Source organism: Lissotriton vulgaris, chromosome 5, assembly GCF_964263255.1.
Source record: "Lissotriton vulgaris chromosome 5, aLisVul1.2, whole genome shotgun sequence".
Lineage (NCBI taxonomy): Eukaryota > Metazoa > Chordata > Amphibia > Caudata > Salamandridae > Lissotriton > Lissotriton vulgaris.
The window spans coordinates 1,879,018,436-1,879,023,494 of NC_141693.1; the positions used below are offsets into that span (position 1 = coordinate 1,879,018,436).

A 5,059-nucleotide genomic window follows, 5' to 3' on the forward strand; every position below is an offset into this window, starting at 1 on the left:
AATACAGAAGACGTTTTTTTGGAGAAGTGTTATTGCGAATAGAAGTTATTGTATACTCATTGTATTACTTTAACGCTCCATCCCAATTGGATTAATTGTTTATTTTTCTTTCTCACTTTTTTTCTCGATTTCTTATTTTTTTGTCGGCACCCGTGGTTCCTGTCCTTGTTTCTCACCGTCCTTACTTATCTCGCTCCATTTTGTACTTTCTTGCTTTTATCCTTCACTGTTCATCCCCTTTTCATTATATCTTCGTCTTTGTCAACCCTTCAATGATGTATTGAATTGTAGCATTTGCATAGTGCCTCATACCCCAGCATGACCTCAAAGCACTTTTGGTAGAACGAGTAGGAGGCCATTTTATTCTTTGATAGTGATTGGTAGGCAGTGGCCTATGAGTGAAAAGACTTTTGGTGCTATAAGAAGTTTAGAGGGGTGTTCCAAACTTGGTAAAAGTAGCTGCACATATGTACGAGGGAAGTGAAGAGGAGTATAAGGGCTACAGTCACATCCTGCGTCTTCTTCCGAATTTGCTGCAAAGTAAACAACACCCGGGGGAAGAATACCGAGAGTGGGGTGATAATTGCCATCGCAGATAGGACCCAACAATAGCAGCCTGGTTTGTGGCTCTGTGTGTGTGTGTGTGTGTGGCTCTGTGTGTGTGTGTGTGGCGCTCTGTGTGTGTATGTGAGTGGCTCTGTGTGTGTGTGTGCAAATGCAATAGGTCTTGCATTTGCGAAAGATTAAGCTATTGCCATTGTAAATGACAATGCCATTTGTTTCTGTTTTCAAAACCAACACATAAATAAAAAGTTTGTCATTTACAATGGCAATAGTTCTAACTTTTGCAAAGGCGAGACCGTTGCATTGTAAATGCTTGTTACCTATATTAGTGAGGCTAAAGAAAATACACCTCCTGCTCTTTGCTCAATATATCTCGCTCGGATCTCACTGCCTTCCAACCTGAAGCACCTACGAACCGGATTTAGCTCCGCCTCCTAAAAAAGCGTTCTATATCACACACAGACAGCTGTACTTTTAGTGAGGTCTCAGTGGCCGTTTACTTCATGTACAGTGTTAAAGGCCGTAATCCGCTGGAATTATAATTAAAATAGGTACAACTAAAAGTTGTTGTGTCAGAAGTGGGATTTGAACCCACGCCTCCAATTGGAGACCAGAACACCCAGCTGGTGGGAAGAGTCAGCTCTTGAGTCTGGCGCCTTAGACCGCTCGGCCATCCTGACAGCTGATGAAAGTGGTTAGGACAATGTTCTAGAGGCTTGTTGTGACAGCACGTCATAGTGAAACTTTATAACACACCTCTTATCTGACACTTATCACAACGGGCTCTGTGGCACAGGTGTCCCTAACAGAAATCAGATCGGCAAGGAGTGCATTAAAGGGCGACATATTTAACAACAGACACCAGCAATTCAACCTTCTAATCACACACCTACCACGAGGCTTTTACAGCCTACACCAGCGCTCAATTATTGCACATGTATTTAAGATAAATGCTTTATCCGAGCACCAGCTAGCAACGTAATTGTCTCGTAACGTACCCAACTCTAGACGTGCTTCTGGAGCCGATGTCAGACACTAAAGGCCAAAGAACCGAAGGCTGCAGCTGAATTGGCCAAAACTGCCTCTACTATTCCAGTACGCCACATCAGACCCCGCAGTTTAACGCTCTGGCACAGACACCAGGAATGTAATATCATTTCACTGACATCACCGCTGAGATACTACAGCTCAGACATCTGGATGGAACCCAGGCATTTTGGAATAGACATCTGGCACTGACGTCACAGTAAGGGCACCGCCACTGTCGTGTGCCGCTTGAGACATGTATGCCACATGCAATGATACTTGCTGGAAGAGACAACTAGGTTTAAATGTCCCAGGACAGACATCGGAAGCAGATTTGATCGAACAGCCCTCAGCAATGCTAGAATCTCCACCTGGCATTCACAATTGAGAAGTCTGGAACAGACATCAGGTATTAACGCTCCCTAACCCACATCTGAAGGGACAGCTGACAGCTGTTTAGAGAATGGGAGGTCGAATGATGTCATCAGATCTGTGAGATGCAGACTGTACTGGGTGTTATTCAGCTGTACCCACCCCCACAGACCTCCTCTTCTCCTCGACCTGAGGGGAGCCCAGGGCTGAACTTTCCCTCCCCTTTGACCCCAATCCTCGCTTTACAGAACGGAGGAGCAACAGCCCTGAGTCAATCCTCCTCTTCTGCAAGTGGTAGTCTCAAGCGTCTCCTCAAACGGTGCGTACAGCTGCAGGGTCGCCTTCGGCCGCTCGTGCTGGTAGTTAGTGACTGGTCCAGATTTAGAAGGCGGACCAAGTCCGGATCCCTCCCCCTTGACGGCTGGGATTCTGAGCAGCGCAGACGGGCGCCTAAAGGCAGGCGCTACTCTCGGCAACAGCCTAGAGGGCGTCGCGCGTGTTATGAAAGGCGCCCTGGTGTTTCCGAAGGGGGCACCCAGCCCCGCAGCTGGTAAGTGAAGGCACAGAGAGGCAGACGGAAGCAGAGATCTGCACCCAGCGGTGGGTGCAGAGGCAGAGGGGTCCATCCAGAGCCAGGGAGGGGGGTCCACGAGACTGGGCAGAGAGAGAGGTACATCAGTGGAGGCAGCGACAGTGAAATTGACTGTAACCTCCAATGACTGGTTCCTTCTGTACGGACAGCAGGGGCCACTATACAGACATATATCAAAACATTGAGGTTACAGTTTTATTACGGCGGCCCGGCTAGCTCAGTCGGTATACATGCGCTGCTTCAGAATATTTCCCTTCAAGTGAAGACACAGAGGTCAGGATAAGGGTCTGTAGACGGGTATTGTCAGGGTTGAGAAAGAGACCCGTGAATGAGAGAAGGCAGAGGATAGGTTGTGAACTGAAAGGAACTCCACAATCTCCAATCACTTGGCATTTGAGGAGGGCGCACACAGGGTCGAGACCAGCCCTTGCTGAATATGTTTCATCAGCCCGGCTAGCTCAGTCGGTAGAGCATGAGACTCTTAATCTCAGGGTCGTGGGTTCGAGCCCCACGTTGGGCGCAAGGATATTTTTTGAGTCATATTTAAATTTTTTTACAAACGCTCCGGTTTTTATCTATATTAGTGGGGATTACAAAAAAATAAACTGCTACAATTTGCGACCTGATAAATCTCTCTAGCAACTGCCTATTACAGCAGCTCACACACCTCCTCTTCAACACGCCCCTACCAGCCTGGGAGGGGCCAATTGTAGCAGCCCAGCCTCCACTGGGCATTACTCAGTCACATAGAAACACCCCCATATTTTCAACCGCTATTCCCCCGGGATTACTTCGAAGGGGGGAAGGGGCCTGGGGAAGTAAAGGGGATGTTAAACCCGCTTGGATCATGATTAAAGTACTTTAAAATGTTATTGTGTCAGAAGTGGGATTTGAACCCACGCCTCCAATTGGAGACCAGAACACCCAGCTGGTGGGAAGAGTCAGCTCTTGAGTCTGGCGCCTTGGACCGCTCGGCCATCCTGACAACTGAAGATGTAGGATGCCAGGTGATGTCATCAGAGCTCGGCAAAGGCTACATGTGACGGGGAATGTTTCAGGGTGTTGTTTAGCTGCACTTCTCATCCACAGACCTTCTCTTGTCAACCTTGTGAAAGGAGCCGAGAGCTGAATTTCGCACTGTTTACCCATAATCCGTGCAATGCAGAACAGGGAACAACAGCCGCAACCCCATCTGCTTCTGCAATCGTCGTCTTCTGATGCACGTGCACTCCGCTGCTCTTCTGGGCGCTACAGTCTCAGACAGTGAATACAACTGCAGGGATTCCACGGATGATCCCACTCCGGCAGCTCGTGACTTGATCCCAGATTTGGAACTCGGGATCTCTACCCCCGACTGCTGCTATCCTGAGCGGGCGCCCCTGGTGTTCCTGGAGGAGGCATCCAGCCCTGCCTGCAGCCGGTATGTTAAGGAAGGAACACGGAGACAGGCGGAAGCAGCGAGATCTGTACCCAACAGTGGATCCGCAGAGACACAGGGGTCCCTCCAGAGGCAGGGGGTGGGTCCAGGAGACGGAGCAGAGAGGTACACCAGGAGGCAGAAGCAAAGAACGCAAAATAGATTCTGTAATCCCAGCCCCCCTGTTCCTAACAGATGGGACAGCTAGGGTAACGCGTGTTCGTTGTACCCGTGCTAGTGCAGAAGGTACAGCATGACTTTCTTTACGGCAAGGTTGTGGGTTCAAGCTCCACGTCGGGCGTAGCAGTCTGTGTTTGTAAAAGCGTATTCACATTCATCAGTTTTTTGGATCTATATTAGTGGGAGTGGTAAAAAATTGCCCTGCTACAATTTGTCTCCTGATCTCTCTCCAGCAGCCTCCTCGGTAGCCGCCCCGTCTCCAATGGGCCTTCTTCACTCACAAACAAACACACTCATACTCCCCGCTTGAAAGAGGGAACACCTAGGTAGAGTGATACATGGGGATTATGAATTAAGTATATTAAAATGTGAATGTGTCAGAAGTGGGATTTGAACCCACGCCTCCAATTGGAGACCAGAACACCCAGCTGGTGGGAAGAGTCAGCTCTTGAGTCTGGCGCCTTAGACCGCTCGGCCATCCTGACAGCTGAGAAAGGAGGAAGCTGGGTGATATCTTAGGATCACAGGGGCCCATCCAGAGCCAGAGGGGTAGAAGATTAAGCAAAGAGAGAGTTACAATAGTGACAACAGAATCAAAGGACACAAAATAAACTCTGCAACTAGCCCCTCCATATCCCCACCCCTTTCTTGTTCCTCACATATAGGAAAGCTAGGACCCCTAGAATTCTAAGTATGTGTGATAGTACAAACGATAGAGCATGAGAACCTCATGTCGTGCGCAGCAATATGTTTTTTTTAATTTCAAAAGATTTTATTAGAAATACATTTTTTACAACACAGTACAGAGTAAGCAGAACAAAGGCAATACTGGTCTTGCTGTCGTTACAAGCATAGATATTGATACATTCTGGCTTGCTGAGACGCTTGGGTGATGGTTATACATAATC

The 5,059-nt window shown here is 48.3% G+C and overlaps 3 non-coding genes across 3 annotated transcripts; all 3 read right to left on the bottom strand.

Moving 5' to 3' along the window:
• Positions 1 to 1,134: 1,134 nt before the first annotated feature.
• TRNAL-CAA (transfer RNA leucine (anticodon CAA)) lies at positions 1,135 to 1,244 on the bottom strand. The gene is made up of 2 exons: positions 1,207 to 1,244; positions 1,135 to 1,180 (listed from the first exon to the last, which is right to left on the bottom strand). It is a non-coding gene; the product is annotated as a tRNA-Leu (tRNA).
• A 2,185-nt stretch (positions 1,245 to 3,429) lies between these two features.
• On the bottom strand, positions 3,430 to 3,539 carry TRNAL-CAA (transfer RNA leucine (anticodon CAA)). The gene is made up of 2 exons: positions 3,502 to 3,539; positions 3,430 to 3,475 (listed from the first exon to the last, which is right to left on the bottom strand). It is a non-coding gene; the product is annotated as a tRNA-Leu (tRNA).
• A 987-nt stretch (positions 3,540 to 4,526) lies between these two features.
• On the bottom strand, positions 4,527 to 4,636 carry TRNAL-CAA (transfer RNA leucine (anticodon CAA)). Its single transcript has 2 exons — positions 4,599 to 4,636; positions 4,527 to 4,572 (listed from the first exon to the last, which is right to left on the bottom strand). It is a non-coding gene; the product is annotated as a tRNA-Leu (tRNA).
• Positions 4,637 to 5,059: the final 423 nt, after the last annotated feature.